The sequence below is a fragment of the Gymnoscopelus braueri genome (genome assembly GCF_963280865.1).
Source record: "Gymnoscopelus braueri genome assembly, chromosome: 6".
NCBI classification, from domain to species: domain Eukaryota; kingdom Metazoa; phylum Chordata; class Actinopteri; order Myctophiformes; family Myctophidae; genus Gymnoscopelus; species Gymnoscopelus braueri.
The window spans coordinates 57,655,025-57,677,310 of NC_137607.1; the positions used below are offsets into that span (position 1 = coordinate 57,655,025).

Below are 22,286 nucleotides of genomic sequence, written 5' to 3' on the forward strand. Positions count from 1 at the left end.
AAGTGTTCAAATAATTGTAGTGGAGTAAAAGTACAATATTTGCCTCTGAGATGTAGTGGAGTAGAAGTAAAAGTACTGAAAATTGGAAATACTCCAGTAAAGTAAAAAATACCTCATAATTGTACTTACTTAAGAACAGTACTTGAGTACATGTACTTAGATACTTTACACCACTGCCACTGTCTATGTTGCCCTCAGGTGGACAATGTGAACATACATCACCCCAGTCAGCCATGACTCATGTCATGTGTTGAATTTTGTCAACACCAGAAATCTGTCCAATTATGTTGTTGTACCAACACATGTTAAACAGTTTAGGATCATTTGCAGTGGTGGGTTTAACTTGAGTAAAAGTAACAATGCCATAGTGCAAACGTCTGGCAGGCAAATTCTTACTTATAAGTAAAAGTACAAAAGTATCAAATTACTTAAAGTAGCAAATATCTAAATATTGAATCAAGCAACTTATAAACTGTCTTTTCTTTCAAAAATGAGAAAAAAAATTCACATCGCAACCGGTGAGCTTGTAGATCGGCTATTATTGCTACTTTTGTGTGACACTAGCATGACGAAGTATGGCATTCATTTTCGAGTTGAAATCAGGAGATACGAGGTTTCTGCCCGACAGCAGTACTGAGGCAGATGCTTCTCTGCCATACACAATATCTCTGTTGTCGGGCAGAAACCAGCTATGTCCAAAATATTTACTTTTCAGGGGGAAAAAAACAGTATCGGTATGGTGACTTTATACATTGTCAGATTCTTGAATGTGTCCTTATATTACCATAACTTTACCCAAATACAGCTCAAGTGGAGTTAGGAGGTTTTTGACCATTAATGTGGAGATAGGGTTGTTGTTCCGTCATTCTAATCAATGAAGACAAACTACCTAACTCCACAAGTTGGAGTTAGATGGTTTGTCCGACAGTTTGAGGATCCAATGAAGTTAGGAGGTTTAGTCAGAAGCAGTGGTGTAAAGTAACAGAGTACATTTACTCAAGTACTGCACTTAAGTACAGTTTTGAGGTTTGTTTTACTTTACTGGAGTATTTCCAATTTTCTGTACTTTTACTCCACTACATCTCAGAGGCAAATATTGTACTTTTACTCCACTACAATTATTTGAAAATTTTAGTTACTAGTTACTTAGTAGATTTTGATTATTATTACAAAACATGCATTAACCACTTCATCCCTATATATATTTCGGCCATTTGAAAATAGCAGATCTACAAGCTCAAAATGCAACGCATTGTGAGCTTGCAGATCTGCTATTTTCAAAAGATTTGTTATACATTTGAAAACTTGTGAAATAGGACATTCTACATAATGAGTACTTTCTACTTTTGGGACTTTAAGTACATTTTGATACCAATACTTTTGTACTTTTACTCGAGTAAATTTTGAATTCCGGACTTTTACTTGTAAGGGCGCGCTCCCACCGCACTTTTATTTTACCTCTGGGGCAGAATCTGCCAATGCTTTGTCAATGTAAATGCGTGGATTCACGCAAGAGCGGATCTTTCCGCCTGTCGTGCAGACCTTGCGTTTAATTGCTCTACACGACTTTTCCATTTGAAGCATAAAACTGCTGGAGGCAGGAGCTGATTTTCCACCTCTGTCCAATCGGGTGAGTCGAAGGCGGACCGTCCCAAGTCTCAGGAAGCACCATGGTGCTCAAGGCAGAAGGCGTGCGGGCTACGGGGAGGGTCTTGAAAGTGAGTGACAGGTGGGTCACTCCCGTTTTTTAGAATCCGCTGGCTGCAAAAAACTGTGGCTGCGCACAACCTGCGTTTAACGCTAGCCGACCATGTTTAGGTGGGAGCGCGCCCTGCACTTTTATTTTACCTCTGGGGCAGAATCTGCCAATGCTTTGTCAATGTAAATGCGTGGATTCACGCAAGAGCGGATCTTTCCGCTTGTCGCGCAGACCGTGCGTTTATCTGCTCTACACGACTTGTCCATTTGAAGCATAAAACTGCTGGAGGCAGGAGCTGATTTTCCCCCTCTGTCCAATCGGGTGAGTTGAAGGCGGACCGTTCCAAGACTCAGGAAGCAACATGGTGCTTAAGGCAGAAGGCCGTGCGGGCTACGGGGAGGGTCTTGAAAGTGAGTGACAGGTGCGTCACTCCCGTTTTTTAGAATCCGCTGGCTGCAAAAAACTGTGGACGCGCACAACCTGCGTTTAACGCTAGCCGACCATGTTTTGGTGGGAGCACGCCCTAACAGAGCATTTCTACATTGTAGTATTCACACATTTTAAAAAAAACAGTTGAAAAATTGAGATAGCTGTTTTCTGCCTGACACGACGATATGTATACTGGGCATTGTATATCGTCACTGTCAGGTGGAAATCTTGTCCAAAACTGTTACTTTTCAGGAAATGGAAAATGTATCCTGTTATTATTCTAGTCAGAAGCGCTTGATCATTTTCATTGGTTCAATATTTAAAAAACACAGACGCACGTGACCACTAAAAACGAATAAAGTAGCAACAATAGCCGATCTACAAGCTCACACCCGTGTCACATGAGCTTGTAGATCAGCAATTTTTGCTACTTTTGTGTGTGACACTGTAGCATGACAAAGTAGGTTTCACATTAAGTCCTTGTTACTTGTCGTCTCCATGTGTTTGTTTCTGTATTGTAAGTGTTCCTTGAAACGACATGTTGGGAGAACCTGAATCTAGACCACATAGGGCAACCAATGTCGTATATGATGAGGCATTAGACCGCGTGTTAGCAGGCTTGTTGGTGGTAATAAAGAAGTGGAGGAGAAGAGAGACGTCAGGTTACCAGGTTCCATTCAGTGGTTTATTCAGCAACAAACAAACAGCATAACAGAGAGCCAGGGAGCCAGGAGCAGAGCCCTGACTCCACACAGCCTCACGTCGTGTGGGACAGTTCTACTCTAATCATTTTAGAGTCACTCTCTTATACACATTAGAATGCAGGCATGGGGTGGGGGTCAATGATAGCCTCCCCCCACCTGTTGGCCAAACAAATGGTAGACTTGCTGTCTCTCTACCTGATTTAGCAGCTCAATGGAGATGTATATCACACTCTGAATAGCAGATGCCAGCTGCAGGCAGTCTGAGTAAACAACAGGTCACAGTTAGACTGTCTCTGTCTTTAGTATCATTTCTTAATATGTTTTAACTTGCACACTGTCCATATACCACACCAACCACCTGTATGTACCCGACATTAGAAATGACAGGAAAGATGCTGAATAATTGCATTTCTTTTTTATTTAAAACACAATAAAAGTCAACAAGTAATAGTGATAAATTGATTTAAAAAAATTATACATACATGAGATCACATTTGGAAAATAGTAACTGCAATAGAGTATTAGTAAAAAAAACGAATGGATTGTGGATGAAGTACGATTAAAATCAGGATTTAGTTTGATACACTTAAAAACATACACAAGAAAAATATAAATAGAAACATTTTTAAATAACCATGGAGATATAAATATTATTATATAGCAAACTTACATACAGAGAGAGAGAGAGAGAGAGAGAGAGAGAGAGAGAGAGAGAGAGAGAGAGAATATCTCAGGCCCAGCTAAGTCAGCCAGGCAAGTGATATATTATGTAAATCAACTCATTCTAAAAGACCAAAAGTTTCCACCACAGGTGGAAACTATTACATTTACTCATTACAGTACTGTACTATTTTTGAGATTACACTTTACATTTTATTCATTTATTCCACTCTCAGAGGCAAGTAATGTAGCCTACTTTTTTACTCCACTACAATTATTTGAAACCTTAAATTCCAACATACTTTGTAGATTTAGATTTGAACCCTATTTTATACTTGAAAACTTGATAAGCTATCTTAAAATAGCTTATCTACAAGGTTACAACGCTCCCCGAGGTGACGTTTTGTGAGCTTGTAGATCGGCATTTTTATTAAATTTTTTAGTTTGAAACATTTTTGTACTTTTAGTTTGGTACTTAAAGTATATTTTCATGTCAATACTTGAACTTTTACTCCAATCAACCTTTGAATACAGTATTTATATTGCTGTATTACTACTTTCACTTAAAGGGAAATTCCACTCATTTTCAACATTGAACTATGTCTTTAATACACCTTAGAACTGTTGTGTGGAAATAAGAAAAAAGTCCCCCCCTTCTATGTTGCCTAGAACTGGATAATTGATTGAGGTCATGTGATCGGTGACATACGCAACGTGTACTTTTGGCTGAGGGGGCGGAGACTTTTTCTTATTTCCACACAACAGCTCTAAGGTGTATTAAAGACATAGTTCAATGTTGAAAATGAGTGGTATTCTCCTTTAAATAGAAACAATTAAAAAAATACTCAATACTTCTTTAACCACAGGGGGTCACACAGACTATCCCTTTATGTCTAATGTTGCTGCCGGACAAAAACATTATATCCTCCCCCCCCATAAATTAATGCCCTATTCCGCGTTGTGAGCTTGTAGATCTGCTATTTTAAAATACAGTTTTGGACATATAAGGATTCCGGCCGACAGTGGCGATACACGACTATGAACACACTCTATTGCTGCTGTAATGACACTATCACTATGAACAACCTTACATGTATGATTCACCTGCAAAAAGCATATTGTCGCAGAAACCTCTCATCTCCATATTTTAGCTTGTTATATATTTTTTAAATAAATGCCCTTATTTCATCACACTACTGTGTCACACAAAAGTAGAACAGCATTAGCATATCTACAAACTTATTGCATCGCGACACATTTTGAGCTTGTAGATCAGCTATTTTGCTTTTTAATTATGAAAACTTATGAAACTTTAATTATGAAAGTTTTGGACGTATGAGGTTTCTACCCGACAGCAACAATATTCTGCCTAATTTTATTTCAGTTTTGGCTGAAATGGACTTATTTTATATCTGCTGCTATTTATATCTGCTGCTAAAGGTTTACTCTACTAGCACAAGAGAGGCATCTTCTGCTTAAATTTTTTTTTTTACTCTGCACTATATGCATACTCCATTTGCCATATCTGACATTGCACCTTGTCCCTTGTTTTTCCCTCTATTTGTAGAACTTTTCCATATGCATTTTTTCTACAAAAGTTACTTTTATGAAATGATTTGAAGTTTAGGTCAAATAGTGTCCAGCAAGGCATTTGTACACTATGGAGGACGCTCAATTTGCCAGCATTTTAACTTTCAGCCTCTGGTAGAATACCATCGCCAGTGGATAATGTATGAACTAGCTCATCTTCCATTTCATTAATGGTGGAGTCTGATGATGACGAAGATGACAACAGACAATTTAAGGGATTTCCCCCTGTATGAATCCTCATGTGTTTGCTCAAATGACCATTTCGACTGAACCTTTGGCCACAAACTGTGCAACTAAAGGGCTTTTCCCCTGTGTGAGTCCGTACGTGTCTTTTGAGTTGATCATTTCGGTTGAATGTTTGCTCACAAACTGTACAACTAAAGGGTTTCTCTCCTGTATGAGTCGTCATGTGTCTTTTCAGATTACCCAAGTGCAGACAGCCTTTGCCACAGACTTTGCAAGTAAAGGGTTTTTCCCCTGTATGAGTCCTCATGTGTCTTTTCAAGTTATCTATGTGTAAACAGCCTTTACCACATATTTTGCAACTAAATGGTTTTTCCCCTGTATGGGTCATCATATGCATCTTCAGACTTCCACTGTGAATGAAGCTTTTGCCACAAATATTGCAAATACAGGGTTTTTCACCCGTGTGCGTCCTCATGTGCACCTTCAGTTCACCATTTCGACAGAATCTTTTTTCACAAATTGTACAACTAAAGGGTTTTTCCCCTGTGTGCGTTCTCATGTGCGCCTTCAGCACATTGTTTTCACAATAGCCTTTGCCACACACCGGACAGAGATGGGGTCTTTCACCCGTATGAGTACTCATGTGTGTCTTCAGAATTTTCTTACGATTAAAGCTTTTGCCACACACTTTACAAGTGAAGGGTCGTTCCCCCGTGTGGATCCACATGTGCGTTTTCAGTAGACCATGTTGGCTGAAACTTTTTTCACACAGGGCGCAACTGAAGGGCTTCTCCCCCGTATGATTTCTCATGTGCATCTTCAGCTGATCGTTCCGATTGAATCTTTGTTCACAAACTGTACAACTAAAGGGTTTTTCTCCTGTGTGCGTTCTCATATGATTTTCCAGATCACGAATTTGAAAACAGCCTTTGTCACAGACTGTACAATTAAAGGGCTTGTCCCTTGTGTGGGTCATCTTGTGTCTTTTTAAACCGTACATTTGACCAAAACTTTTGCCACAAACATTACAACTGAAGGGTTTCTCTACATCAGCTAGTAGACTCATGTGCTCAGTTGAGGTGCTGGCTTGAGGCTCTGTCTCTCGATCTTCATCGATATCATCAAATTCACTTTTCACTACCACTAATTCCACTGCTGACCCATCCGCTTCCTCTGGACTTTGAAGTAGCTCCCCTTGTTCCTTTTTAATCTCTGAACATTCCTCCTGGACCAGACTGGAGTCCCTCTCCTGCTGTTCAGAGGAAACCTCTTTACACACAGGCAGGTGCAGGAAGTCTAGGCAAAACATAACATGAAAAAATTCATTACATATTTGAAATAACAAAATTAACAAGCAATTGTTTTTCAGGTTTTGTAGGGGTTTGCCTTAATTTTTTATATTTGGCTGCTTGTACAAGTACTAAAATTTGAAAATTATTTCAGTATTTAGATGCTTTCATTTTTTTAATCCTTGCACGGCCACATCACATGTGCACGCAAAGGTGGCAATGGGTGTATATGTTACAGGCAAATTGGCATTCCAGGTAAATTGGAAAAGAAGCGCTTGTTTTCACCGCCCCCCAGGCAATTCTGTAGAACCAACGCTAGAGGGCAATGCAAGCCAGACATGAGTCCCACAGATGGTCCCATACCACACACGCATGCACGCACACGCGCACAAACGAGCACGCGCACACACACACACACACACACACACACACACACACACACACACACACACACACACACACACACACACACACACACACACACACACACACACGAACAGCCTTATTCCATGCAGTTGAAGCACAAGGGGGCGAGCCTGAGGAGGCCGGGCTGGCGGCCGGGCTATGTTAGTGCAGTGAGTGGCAGTTGGGGCAAATCATAGAGGGGCAAACGCAGTCCCCACAACATCATTTACTATCGGTACATAACTCGGACGGCGCTTAGTCGACTAGCAGACCATCGGCCGGTCGGCGCGGGCACTCTCGCCTGGAGGCGCTCGGGCGCGCCTCCTTGGCCTCAAGGTCTGCTGAGTCGGCGCGCCTCCGTCATGGTCCAAAACTATACTTTATCGGCGAAAAAAAGTAGTCCGCGGTTGTTTGAAAAAGTAATGTCCCAAGCGGGAGTCAAACCCAGACTCTCAGTGGTAGTGGATGGGGAGTCCAATGATTATCGAAGTGCGCCACTGAGGCCGGTATGTATGTATATCCATGTTGTCGTCGTCGTCCTCGCATCAAAGCAGCCCCGCACCGCGCCTAAAAACAAGCGCTCCACTTCCAATTTCCCTGGAATGCCAATTTACCTGTGACATACAGTATATATTTTCAATATTCTCCTGTATTGATCTGTCGACTGGAGTTGTCCCCTCTGGCCAAATGGTGATTGTGATCCTTATAAACAAGTCATTTATGTGTGTGTGTGTGTGTGTGTGTGTGTGTGTGTGTGTGTGTGTTTGTGATATATATATATATATATATATATACATTCCTGAGAAGCAGATTATATATTTGCTATTTAGGCAATGCAAGGCAGATTAAATCTTTTACCACAAACTGTACTGGAAGGATTTTCACCTGTATGTTTCCTCATGTGTGTCTTCAGATGTCCACTATGACTGAAGGTTTTTCCACAACCCGTACAAACAAAAGGTTTTTCCCCAGTATGAGTCCTCATGTGAATCTTCAGTTGATCATTTCGACTGAATTTTTGTTGACAAATTGCACAATTAAAGGGTTTTTCCCCTGTATGAGTCCTCATGTGATTTTTCAGATCACTCATTTGACAACAACCTTTGCCACAAACAGCACAAGTAAAGGGCTTTTCCCCTGTATGAGTTCTCATGTGCATCTTCAATTGACCATTTCGAGTGAATCTTTGTTCACAGACTGTACACCCGTACGGTTTCTCCCCCGTATGGTTCCTCATGTGCACAGTCAGCTGGTCCTTTCGATTGAATCTTCGTTCACAAAATGAGCAGCTAAAAGGTTTTTCCCCAGTGTGAATCCGCATGTGGGTCTTCAGCTCACTCGTTTGGGCGCAGCCTTTGCCACAAACTGTACAATTAAAGGGTTTTGTCTTGCTATGAATCATCTCGTGTCTTCTCAGACTTCTAATTTGGTCAAACATTTTACCACAGACAGCGCAACTAAATTGTTCCATCTCTGTGTCCTCAACCTCAATTTCAACTTCTGTATGACTAATGGATGGAGTTTGTTTGGATGATTTCTGGTCCTGGGACAAGTTGCTCCTCAATGACATTCTTTTTCCTTCCATATTTTGTGTCTTGTAGGATTTCAGTGTGTTTAAAGCAGACTGACCGTCCCTGGTCTCCTCCCACTCGTCACTGTCTTCAGTTCCAGATTCAGAACAGTGTGAAGAGAGGAGCTGGTCATCCTGGTCATCACTACTAGTTGGTTGTGAGGCGTCGCTGTCCTCTGCGTCAGCTTGGGTTTCCATGCGTTCAGTGGAGGTGCTGGCGAAAGGCTCCATTTTCATCATCGCCTTCACGTTTCAATTCTAGTAATGTCAACGTTGACCCATCAGCCTCCTCTGGTCTTTGAGGTAGCTCCCCCTGTTCCTATTTAATCTGTGGAGGTAGTGGTTCCTCCTGGACCAGACTGGGGCTCCTCTCCTCTTCAGGGGAAACCTCCTCTTTACACACAGAGAGGTGCAGGAAGTCTAGGGAAAAGATGAAATGAGTGAAAACCATTAAGTGTTTGGAACTTTACATTTTGCCATACAGCATGCGTCTTCAACATGGGGTGCAGGGCACCTAGGGGGTCCTCAGAGTTACTACAGGGGATTTGCCAAATCTTTGTGGAATATTTTTGATTTTTTTTACATTAACCACTTGAACCCTAGCATCCTTATTTTGGGGGGAACATTTGCCTAAAGTAGCCTATCTACAAGCTCACAACATGACACATTGTGAGCTTGTAGATCGGCAAAGAGGTTTGGTGTAGAGGAGGGAAATGAGCAGGCCAAGTACAGAGCCAATGGCCAAGTTTATTTAAGGGTTTAAGTGGTTAATGTCTGAAAATACACATGAATCCAACACATTAATAGAAAAGATCAATTGTGTGAACCAACAAACAAAACATTAGTTTAAACAACACTGATGATAGTGATGTTGATAAAGGTATCACTGAAACCTATGAAAAGGTTGAATCTGCAATACAATTGCATACAATAAGTACTGGGGGTCCCTGCTTCATCTCTCACTCAGCTAATGGGTCCTTGGCCTGAAAACATCACAAACGACCTCATCACAAATTCAGTCAACATTACAATCAGCTCAAATTATGCCTTTCGGCTGATAAATTCATCAACTCAACAAAACAAAAACTAACACTATGCTTTTTGGGACTAATCAGAATCTTGCATCTAACAAACTTTATAGGGTCATTATAAGTAAATTAATATATGATGATAGCCTTTCCGTACGAGTAGCTTTTTATATTTTTGGGACATTTTATTATTTTCCTATATAAGCAGATTTTCATTATCTCCAAAAAGAACACACACGGCCAATAGCATATTAAAAGTTGTAATGTAATCTTGAATCTAAGGCAACTAAAACAATTATAAAGGTTGTTTGCTGTAGTAAAGGCAGTGTGTTTACATCTGCATACACATTTTGTTGTTTTGATATTAAATAAAAGTTGTTAAACCGTACGGACTTCAGTGACAATTCCATACTTATTTATAGCCTACTCATTCAAATTTCCTATTTGAATAAATAATAGTATGTTATTCAAACATCAGAATCTCTGAATTCTGAAATTCAGGTCCAATGTATAAGTATACAACTAGGGACGTCGCCAAGTTGAAGTTACTACGATCCGGTGGGAAAGCAGGGGTCGCCCCACATACTGTCTGTCTCACACCCATAGAGTTATAATGGTCTCACCAGCTGATTACCAGCTAAGCTTTCTTCATTCACCTGAATGGTGCTAATAGTTGCTACTACTGCAATGTTCTAATCCAGGTTGTGTTATTAGCACACATGGCTCAAACAGCTTACACATCAACTTCCCATGGCTGTGGGAGCGACGGGTCCATGTGTGCGTGCCTGTGAGTGAGTGTGTGCGTGCATGCACACATGCATGCACCAGGCAGACTTAGCTACGGGGCTATTACGGGCTGTCAGCTATCAGCTCATGGCTCTGGCAAGACAACCATTTACTTTGCCACCTTTACATGTGTCTCCACTTCTAATAATCAATAAATATTTGCCCTGTTGGTGGCGCGCATGTGCAAACAGCCTTTCATTTAGCCACGAGGCGATATACTCTCGCCTTCTACTGCACATGTGCCGGACTTGCACGGAGCACAGAACAAACACCGCAGGCATAGTAGCTACTGACTGTGCTACTATGGCTACACTACCTCCTCTACTGTTACTAGAGTTACATGCAAAACGTTGTGTGTGTGCGAGCCTGTATGGAAGTTTGTCTTGCACTTTGTGAGGCTGCCATTCCCACCGAGACCGAGGCAGCTGTGGGACATAAAACGCATGAGGAACTTCTCAAAAGCACGCCACACGTGTCGAGTTTTACACCGCATTTGGTTACATATCGAATTCAGTTCATGTCCGTCGCGTCCTGCCATCACTGCAATGACGACAGGTCACAGAATCGGACGTCTAACACATGCAGCGTAACAGCGTACCATGCCTACTGGACTGCATTTTATAGCTATACCAGGACCTGGACATACACGGAAATAAAACAAAATACAACGAAAAAGATGTAGCTGCCAAGGGCTTTACACACACTTTTAGATATAATGCAAATCCTTTTTTCCCCCCATCAGCTCACACTTAGAGCTGACTACTGCAATCCATGCACAGGCTCTTTACATTTTGCCATACAGCATGGGTCCTACTTGCCATTGAGTGTGACTGCCTAAACAAATGGACTTTAAATACATTATGAAGGAATAAGACTATAACTAGGCACACATCTTTGTGGAGCTGTGTGTGTGTGTGTGTGTGTGTGTGTGTGTGTGTGTGTGTGTGTGTGTGTGTGTGTGTGTGTGTGTGTGTGTGTGTGTGTGTGTGTGTGTGTGTGTGTGTGTGTGTGTGTGTGTGTGTGTGTGCGCGCCCGTGCGTGTGTGCCTGTGTCCGTGTCTTAGTCAAATTAAACTGCATTTAGTAGAGCATGCCACATGCATGTCCATTAGTAAAGTAGATTTGGGGAGAACCCATTAACTTCACCTATATGCAGGGGTCCAGTATAGTGCAGCCCTGGCCCCTGACTATACTTGATTTGATAGGCAATTCAATTCCAGCCCCAATGTTTTTGTCCCAGTCCAGCCCTGCTGAAAGACAGCCCCTGACAACACTGGCCACCTTTTAGATTTGACTATTTATTTATTTTCCATGTTATGCTTTATTTTAGATTTGTTTTACAATGGAGGGGCCAAATAGATATAATACTGTTTTAACATTGCGCTGCCCACAATGTTAAGCTGCCCACTGGACCTGTATCCAGGGTATCTGGACACTTCTTAAGTAATAATGTAATGCCTTTCAAGACCTTTTTTAATACCTCTAAAAAGAAAACCACTTTAACCCCTCGGTACTTTGTAAAATTGACCTTTGGTTCTGTACGTTGTCTGCTCTTTGAAAGTTTACTGAGTTTCCATCCCAGCGACGACCGCATCCAGAGTAGGAAACTGCTCATTCCACCATATCTATCCTGGCTGGTAAGCGTCACTTTCTATGCCCAGTATTTCTATGCTGAGTTATGCTTCGACGCACAATGGTATCGTGAGTACTACCCCCAATCTACAAGTCCACAGCGCGCCACATCCGCGACACGTTGGGGGCTTGTAGATCGGCGAAGTTCATTGTGCAATACCGCTGTGCGTCGAAGTATAAACCAAGCTTATTGAGTGATGAAAAGCACCACAACTCGCCGAGTTCTCAATCGATTTACACACGGTTTGGTTTGAGTGATGCAGGATAATTATTTAAGTTAAGAATGCAAGTTGACATACCAAAATACTTTACGAAGGCTTGGCATTCACTTTTTGAGGCACTTGTCCTTCAGACAAGTACATTTCCTATTCACTTGTCCAGGCACTAAAGTTACTTTGCTTCCATTTCATATGGATGAGATGGAATACGTTTAATCATAGAACCATTAGTTTGATTGGTTGTTTAAACACAAAAAAGAAAGAAAGAAAACTTAGTATTTTTTTTAATATGTTTTATATAGAATGGGGAAGGCCGATTAAACACATGTTTAGAGCTGACTCAAATATTTTGGAGCTTCGAAGCTTTGTTTAATGGCACGTTATTTGAAAAGACTATTCGTGTTTAGTTTTTTTTCACTATATTTTTCATTTTTGATCAAAATAGCCGATCTACAAGCCGACAGACTTTGCAGCATGACATGTTGAGAGCTTGTAGATCTGCTCCTCTTCAAAGCCATGTGATCAGTCTTGCCAGATTTTCCGAGAGGAATAAGCAACCAGGCCTATGAAAACAAGCCCAAAAGAAGCAACTATAGTCCACATAAGCACTTCAAACCTATACACGTCGGCTATTTGAAAATAGCCGATCTACAAGCTCACAACCGCAACCTGCAACTACCATTATTTACAAGCAACTTTACAGAAAAACAAGCCCAACGTGGCTTATAATGAGCAGATCTGGCAACACTGCATGTGATACGTTTTTTTTCCTCCCCTCTTCACTGCCAGACTCACACACTGACACTGGCCGGTGGCTAAAAGCTAGGTTGCAAACGCTAACTGCATGTAGCCCATTCACACACACATTTATACACCGATGGAGGAGGAAACCATGCAAGGCACCAACCTGCTCATCGGGAGCAATTAGGGGTTTAGCGTCTTGCTCAAGGACACTTCGATACTAACTCTGGGGGAGCCCCCCAGCGCCTCTCTCTCTCTCTCTCTCTCTCTCTCTCTCTCTCTCTCTCTCTCTCTCTCTCTCTCTCTCTCCATTTGAAATTGAGTTGTTCTACTTTCAAATGGTGTATATGAGTTCCTTAAGCAAACATTGCACATATATATTTCCCAATCTCTCATACCACATTTCTTGTAGCTTACAACTGTAATATCAATAATTAAAGTATAATGAACACAAATTAAAAAGTGATATAGTAGTTAAGCTGAGTGAGACTGAGGCAACAGTCTGAAAAACAAAGCCAGTGACCGCAGTGTAAGTGAACGCATGCGTGTTGGCGTAACTGGTCCGGCCCTCATCAAGTCACGCTTGACACAATGTGGCCCCCACCCCGAAAAGAGGGCTCTACACCAATAAATAACCGATCTTCAAGCTCACAACGTGTGGCAGCGCAACACGTTGTGGGCTTGTAGATCGGGTCCATGTGGTTAATGCAAAAAGAAAGAAAGAAAGCATGAATGAAAGAAAGAAAGAAAGCATGAAAGAGAGAAAGAAAAGCATGAAAGAAAGACAGAAAGCATGACAGAAAGAAAGAAGAGTTTCTACCACTAGTTGGCGCCCTCCTGTAGTAATTATGTAGTAACTCTGTAATAACCCCCTGTTGAAGACCCAAGCTTTATTCATTATCAGGATACTCTTCAAGCTAGCAGCATTATTAAAGGGTCTACACCATGAAAATCACTTTTTTTCTTGTTTTTTTGTATTTTTTGGGGTCCCCAGTGTCTCTTGTACCCCAAAAAATGATTTTTTTTTAAATTCAGTCATTCCTTCTCATTTCATGGATTTCCAGAATGGGCGTGTCTGAACAGGCAATCTCAGAATGGAAATGTTTATGATGTCACAAACATTATTGATGGCAAACCCAATGTTAAATGAAAAGTGCCCGAATCGCTCCGAAACCTATTTCTACCCCCCCTAAGTGGGGGTCTACGAACAAATACTTCGGGCTCGGATTTTGGCTCCGCCCCCCGGAAGTGGGTGAAACAGGCACCTCAAACACTTGGTGGAATTGTTCAAAAATGTTCAAAGTGTTTTTTTTTCGATTTTGTATTTTTCTTAGATGCTTCTTTTTATGCAGAATTTTTCCATTTTTTCCCCCTTTTTTTTAAATAATTTTTAAAATATTTGTTTGTATTAACAGACAGAATTGCTCAGTAGCCCCCCCCTGCCCAAGAGGACGTTTTGGTATTGCAGCTGAAAGCGCTGTATAAGCCAGAGACAATTGACTTGGGATGAGTATATCTGAGTGATGATTTAGGCTCAAACCTTTTGAAAAAGGTTTGAGGGACATACACCATATGATATTAAATATCAAATATATTTTTTAAATTCATGGTGTAGCTCCTTTAAACTGTATTGACCAATATAATATATGGGGAAATAAATATATTGAGCCAGCCCTAATGTATTTCATCACAAGCTCTTGTTAATACTTTTCATTAGTTAATTAACCACCTTCAACTTGGTGTCCCTATTTGTCATTTTATTTGATTTTGCATTTATTTTTCCAAAATAGCGCCAATTGTGAGCTTGTCGATCGGCTATTTTCGCTACATTTGCCTAACACTGACATATTATGAAAAAAACAATAAAAACATCATTTAGGATGTAATATGGATACAAGATTTCTGTCCGACAACGACAAACGACAAAAATGGTCTGGCACCTTCCTACCTCTATGACTGCGATATGAGAGATATGTTCCAAACCGGCCCCTCAGGTCTTCAAGTGCCTACAATGACATATAAAAAATACGGTGAAGCAGCATTCTGCTTCTACGGACCGACAGCGTGGAATAAACTCCCATTACACCTAAGACAGGCAGCCTCTGTCGATAGCTTTAAAGCACAGCTCAAGACCTACTTCTTCACTCTTGCTTTTAGCTGATTTTTTGGTTGATTTTTAAATCTCTGTGTTGTTACCCATGTCCTCACTGTATTGCCTGATTCACTGCCTTTTGATATTATTTTAATGTTGTTTTATGCTTTTGCTTTTATTTATTTTGCTTTATTGTTAAATTGGTTGCAACTGAAATTGTATTCTTGCTCTGTAAAGCACTTTGAGCTGCATTTCATGTCATGAAAGGTGCTATACAAATAAAGTTTATAATTATTATTATTAATACTGTAAGTTACCACGGTGTACCCCTTTGGAGCCTGATTATTTATAGTCTGTCGTATGACAGTCACGGTTACGCTCCAGAAATATCCGATCTACAAGCTCACAAAGTGTCGTGATGCAATGAGCTTGTAGCTCTGCTACTTTTGCACCAAGTCCTGGGTTTAAGTGGTTAATCCTGGCCCAGCCCCACGGGGGTGCCAGAGGGGGCGTGGGCACCCTCAGTTGCAGATTATTCTCCCTCAGTTTAAGTTTTATGTATAGTTTTATGAAAACATAAAAAACAACAAAAAATATTGGCAGATAAATATAATTGTCATAGAACTCCGTCTTTGACGTTTTTTCCCCTGTAGGCTAATATAATTATGGACACTTGTTCCAGTCTAATTCCCCACTGTGCAATCACCAGCAGTACTCAAAATGAATGTTAATCGGTATTCTAGTCATAATAAGCTATTACAATACAGCTGGATATTATAGCATGCATTCCATACACAGCCATATGAACATGGAGCGATTATCTCAGCAGCATTATAATTGTTAGTGTGTGATCCCGTACCAACCACGACACACCTGTCAATTTGTGTGTCCCATAGCCATAGCCTATATGCTTACATTGAAGAATGTGTTTTGGTGCTGCTATGAATGCCATCCCATCACGCAAAGAAGGTTGTCTGCGTGAATAATATCATGGAAAAGTGGAGATATTTCACTAAATACACATTTTCTGCCAGAATGTTTAGTTAAAACAGCTGACTCAAAGTCACGCAATTAATTATGGATGAGTATCGTATCCTACACAGGGAGCACTGAAAACCCTCAATGAAAATGCATTGTGTTTTCTGTGGTCTTATGTATCTAATAAATGCAATGTATGCAACTCTACTGACGAACAGTAAGACAGAACCTAGCTTGTTTATTCTGCTGGCTTTATTTGGCAGTTCCGAGACATATATAGGCTTTATTAAGTCACGTGGCGGCCGCTGTCCCCGCACCAGGTGCTGAATGAAGCTTTGGAGATGTAGCCTACAGCAGGCCTTGCTTACTTTTGCTGGTTTAGAGTTTAGAACAGCAATGAATCAACAATATGTAAACGAGATTTGGTCAACGAGAGAGAGAGCTAGAGAGTGTCCTGTATGGTTCTGTGCAGGTTTATGGCTTCTTCACTATGAAATAAATAATTGTGTTAAATCAATGAATAGGAAAAGCAGAATGCCACCATATTGTTTTACTATATTTTTAAAAAAAGTGCCCCCTCACCATTTTCAACTGTCTCCTCAGTTAATCAGACCAATCGATTTAGTTAGTTATGCCCCTGTGGATTTGATGATGTAATAAATAATATGCTTCTTGACTGTTGTTTAGTTAATAACATTAAAGCACATATTTGGCACGTTTTAAGTCATTCACTGCAGTGTCACATAAAAAGTAGCCGATTTACAAGCTCAAAACGCATATTCGGTTTTTACAGTCTAGGACAGGGGTCTTAAACGTTTTTCTGGCCAACGACCCCTTAGCTGAGAGAGAGATGAAGCAGGGACCCCAACTACATATTGGATTCATGTTCAATGTGTGTTTTCAGATGTGTTGTGAGCTTGTAGATCGGCTATTTTCGGCTAATGTTCCCCCCAGAATAGAGACGCGAGGGTTCAAGTAGTTAATGTAAAAATACATAGGTTTGCAAGCCCCCCCTGCAGTTGTTCTGAGGACCCCCTAGGGGTCCCAGACCCCCTAGTTGATGACCCCTGGTTTAGGACATAATTAGCACCATTACGAATCTCTCACTCCGCTATACAGCTCCGAGATGAGGTTCCACTGCGAGCTCTACCGGAATCGGTGGAACGGCCGCAAAGGGTCCGTGGATTACCTTTTTAGCCACATCGTATCCAAAAACTAATGGTCGTTTCCAAACTGTACAGATGTTTGAGGATGTTCCGGAACAATACATTTTTTATCCGGACCGGCACGAAACAACCGCTTAAATCGCTTATTTAGTCAGCCTGTGGCCATGTTTTCCGCCGAGCCGGGAGCAGTACTGGCAACTGACGTAGGTTTTTTTTCCCGGGTTGAATGGGAAACATGGCCACAGGCTGACTAAATAAGCGATTTAAGTGGTTGTTTCGTGCCGGACCAAAAAGTTAGCGTTCCGGAACATCCTCAAACATCTATACAGTTTGGAAACTACCATTAGTTTTTGGATACTATGTGGCGAAAAGGGTAATCAACGGACCCTTTGCGGCCGTTCCACCGATTCCAGTTGAGCTCACAGTGGAACCTCATCTCAGCGCTGTATAGCGGAGTGAGAGGTTCGTAATGGGAGCAAGGACATAATGAGCTTTCCACCAGAACAGCAACTATTACATTCAGGCATATTTTACAAGTTTTGAGTCGTTTAAATGGCGCTTTCTTTTCCTCCACTTGCAGGTCTTTTGTTTCCCCACCGAATGAAACCACCACCACGGCCTAAAAGGATGATTTATAACCAGTTCCAATGGTTTTAGTAACAGTGTGTTGATGCTACCAACCTGCAGTGTGTAGTATGATGTTCCAGTGTTGTCTGTTGGAGTGTAACGTTTTGTTTTAGAGCAGAAATATTCTCGTCCTGCGGAATCAATTCAAAGATAAACCGACGCTAAGCTGCTCTCTGTGTGCGTGACCAGTGTTGCCATATTTTGAGAGAGAAATAAGCAACCAGGTCTATGAAAACAAGCGCAAAAGAAGAGACGGCTAAGAAGGTGTAGCCTGGTAAACCCTCCCTCCGGAAATCTCATTTCTATTTGATCCTGGAATCAAATAGAAATGAGATTTCCGGAGGGAGGGTTTACCAGGCTAAAGAAGGTGTACGGCTATATGAAAATAGCCGACCTATAAGCTCACAAGCGTTGTGAGCTTAGTTCTACTTAGAAACAAATGATAATAATAATTTCAAAAAAAGTTATTCTTAAACATTTTTGAAACACTTTAACACAAATCTTTCGTCCCTGGCACGAAATATTTTAAGATGGGGGGGGGGGGGGGGGGGACATTAACTTGGGGTCTGTAAAGGTTGACTGAAACGGCCACAGCTCCAAAAACAAGACAACTGTCCAAGAATGCTCTTTGTTTTTTATTTACCAAACCTCTCCGTCCAAACACCAACCTGTCAGTGCAGTAATATTTACAGTGAAGGACGGTCCAAAATAGGCATGTCAAAATTGTACAAGCAAAACACAGGCAAAAGGCTAACTGAACAGCATCCTAGGTAGCTACCTAATGGCCCCAGCAGCTCTCTTCCTCTGGCTGTTCGGTAGCCTGCCAAAAGCTCACTGACTGGTTGTTGCTGCTGCAGCCACCACTTTAAAGGAGTTGTTCACCCAAAAAAATACTTAATTTCTATGAATTACATCAAAATTATTGGCTACAAAATGCGACAAAAACAAAATCCATGAATTCAATGCTTCATGGGGTGTGTAATTGATCGAAAATAAGTATTGTTTTGGGTGAACTACTTCTTTAAAGCAGATGGGTCACAAGAACAGTCATTTGTATCGATAACTTAAACAAGGCAAACTATGTCCCATAAGTTATATACAATTACATCCATTGATTGATTGATTGAATTAGGCTACTTAATTTAGAAAGACTTGGAAACAGTACATGGAAGTACATTCTATTCATTTACACCATTTCCATTTTAAATAACCGGCGCCACTTCACTCACATTTAGGCCTACAATTAGAAAAGCTACAATATAAAACAGGAACAAACACCCCTCTCCTCTACAGTAGCATACTTGGCACCTCCCAATTAAAAGAGGATTGCCAGTGTAGCCCCCACAGTCAAAGTAGCCAGGACCGGCGTGCAACAGACCTGCCAATTAGGCTCAGCCCTATTGGCATGACTGGTAACACGTCGGACTGGCGAGTGGGAGCCTCGGGTTCAATCCCAGCTCACTGCGTTCCACTACACCAGCACTGCAGAGGAGAGACAGGTGAGGTAATCGCACTAATCAACTTAGGCCTACACCACATTCAATGAACAGATGTTTAAAACCATAGCAATGCCCATGTTCAGGAATTCATTCAAATAAAGATATACAAATATGAAACCCACAACACTCCCAAACAGTCACTTTCAAAGCTGGCCAGCGATCAGAGCTGTTTGGGAGAAATGCGGGGCCCTGTGCGTGCACGCGCCCCCACCCTCGCGCGAATTTTTTTTGCGGTTTTGGGCGGATATTTCCGAGTTTTGGTGGTTATTTGCGGTTATTTCTTTTTACAACTCTTAATAAATGTGATTCTGTTCACTAAAAAAAAAATATATATATATATATATATATATATATATATATTATTATTATTATTATTTTCTTTTTTTTGCGGGCTCCCCCAAGTGCGGGGCCCTGTGCGGCCGCACCACTCGCACTACCCTTCCTGCGGCCCTGCCAGCGATGATTAATTAGAAACAAACAGCTGTGTAATCAGATGAGTCTGTGCAGTGTACAGTGGTGTAAAGCAGCGTTTCCCAACCTCAGCACGGCGGACCTTTTTGTGCCGTGTGACATGCCTTGGGGTTCCGATTAAAATTTAGAATGAAAAAAGAACACCCCCCCCCCACACACACACAAAATTCAAAGGGCTTTATTGGCATGAGAAAACATACGTTTACATTGCCAAAGCAGAAGCACAATACAACAATACAGCAATACAATCAAAACAAAAAATATGTACATCTGAAAGTCAGATCAATTTCTATGTACCAAGATCACTGGGTGCAGGTATAGTGCAGGAATATACACAATGATTAGTCTTTAGGGTGGTTGTGTTCCGTTTGATATCCTTCTCCTATCACAGCAACTCACAAATCTTGCTGCTGTGTTTGCACATTGTTGTACTTCGCTCAGCATGGGAGTTTTTTGTCATTGGTCATGTTTTCAAAATCTCTGTGTGTGGTTGTAATCTGTCGGAAGTATGTGTCTCTGATGTCTTGGTACAATGGACAGACGGTTAGGAAGTGTAGCTCGGTTTCCACTTCATTTTGTACAGTGGGTGCATAGTCTGTCTTCTCTCGGGATATAACCTCGCATCACCAGTCTTTCCACCTCGGAGGAAAGCCTGGTCTCTGTTACTAAAGACCCATATGATCCGGCCTAGGCCACGCCTACTGAAAAAAAGAAGAAAAAAGAATCTCTTTCCGGATTCTGCCCATCCGGTTTTGCGGTGCCGCTTTGTTTTGGTTCCCCAATCCCTATTTAAATGGAATAGAATTTCCCCGTGGGATAATACAGACGCTAAATAGTCTCCGGATAGTGCACGCACATTTACATTTAAAAAATAAGCTAAACTATGCCGCATCAAGGATTTTATTAGGACGGACCTATTTTGGGGTGAGACGTCTTTCCGATTCTGCCCATCCGGCCACTTTTTATTTTTTTAACTTCCGCTCCCGACCGGATCATATACCCGAAAAGGAATGGTGCCCAGGCTACTCGGGATACAGGTCTGCCTGTGACGACCTTTCTCGATCGCAAGACTGTGCTCACTGAGTCTGTACCTAGTTAAGATTTTTCTTAGTTTTGGGTCGGTCACAGTGCTCAGGTATTCTGCCACTGCGTATTCTCTGTTTAGGGCCAGATAGCATTCTAGTTTACTCTGCTTTTGTGTTGCTTCTTTCCAATGTGTCAGGTAGTTTTCCTTTTGCTGTTTTATAATTTGGTTTAGTCCAATGGGTTTTCTATCTTGTGGCTCTGTTTGTGTTTGTGCCCACACACACACACACACACACACACACACACACACACACACACACACACAATAGATGCGTGGGCTCAGGCTGCCGCTGCCTTGAGCTCATAGTCTGTCGCAGACACACAGGCACAGCCAATCGACCCTCGCCCATAGGAATGCAAATATGTGGCTTTGTCTTCATGGGGCCATCACATGTAGGTACTCAGGGATGAAAGTGGGTCGGAACGGGCCGATACGGCGTTCAGCAGATCCGCCAAACCGGGAAGAAGAGGGGCTGTCAAAAACCCATGTTATAACCTGCCGCATGTCCAACAATAATACAGGCCTACTAATGTTAAATCCACATAAGAGTTAGTTTTCTTATAAAGTGCTTCAAATCACTCCAGAGTCCAGACGTGTTTGTGGTGTTTAATTACTCCTCCACGGAGAGAATCGCTTTCAACTTCAAGCCGCGCCTCGGTGCCGTCGATATAATATAACCAGAAAACTCGCCCCAAAACACGCCCCATTTATTTTCGCGGCCAAGCGGATATATTCCTGTATTTGTTTTACTGAGGATAAGGTTAGAAATAAGTTTAGGGTTAGCCATATTATTAGTTTTACTGAGGTTACGTTTAGGGATAAGGTTAGGTTTCGGCATAGTTTAATGAGGATACGTTTAGGAATACCAGGTGAAATACCACCGGATTTCCCCCGGGTTGACTGTTTTGGGGCGAGAGTTTTGGTGTGCATCTGTAGTGGGTAACAGCGCATGCGTCCGCAATAATGCTATCAGCATCACATTATATTATTATTAGATATTAGAAGTATATTGGGTACCAAATATACTTACCAAATAAGTTTTTTTAAGTAAAACATTTGAGTACTTTTTCCACCACTGGCAGTGTATAGTCTCACGGGCTGCCCCGTGACAGGTGACAGGGTCCTTGACATGAAAATGTTTGAGAACCACTGGTTTAAACAACATTTGGAAACAAGCCCAAATAAGCAACTGCATTTTAGAAACAAGCCCAAAAAACCACAACCCGCAACTAGCTATATTTACAGGCAACTTTACAGAATATCAAGACCCAAAGTAGCTTATAATAAGCCGACATGGCAACCCTATCCGTGACTCAACAATGCAACGGATCTATTTCCGGGTTAACAATGACGTCACGCGTGTCAGGTCAAAGATGATCCTGGCGGTGGTTTGATGTTTACTGCCACCTGCTGGTGAAGGCGTGTGCAGC

General features: G+C 41.5%; 1 long non-coding RNA gene across 1 annotated transcript; it reads right to left on the reverse strand.

Annotated features, from left to right (window-relative positions):
- Nucleotides 1–3,327: 3,327 nt before the first annotated feature.
- On the reverse strand, nucleotides 3,328–17,972 carry LOC308086591. The gene is made up of 3 exons (XR_013933257.1): nucleotides 17,854–17,972; nucleotides 7,848–8,952; nucleotides 3,328–6,564 (listed from the first exon to the last, which is right to left on the reverse strand). It is a non-coding gene; the product is annotated as an uncharacterized lncRNA (long non-coding RNA).
- Nucleotides 17,973–22,286: the final 4,314 nt, after the last annotated feature.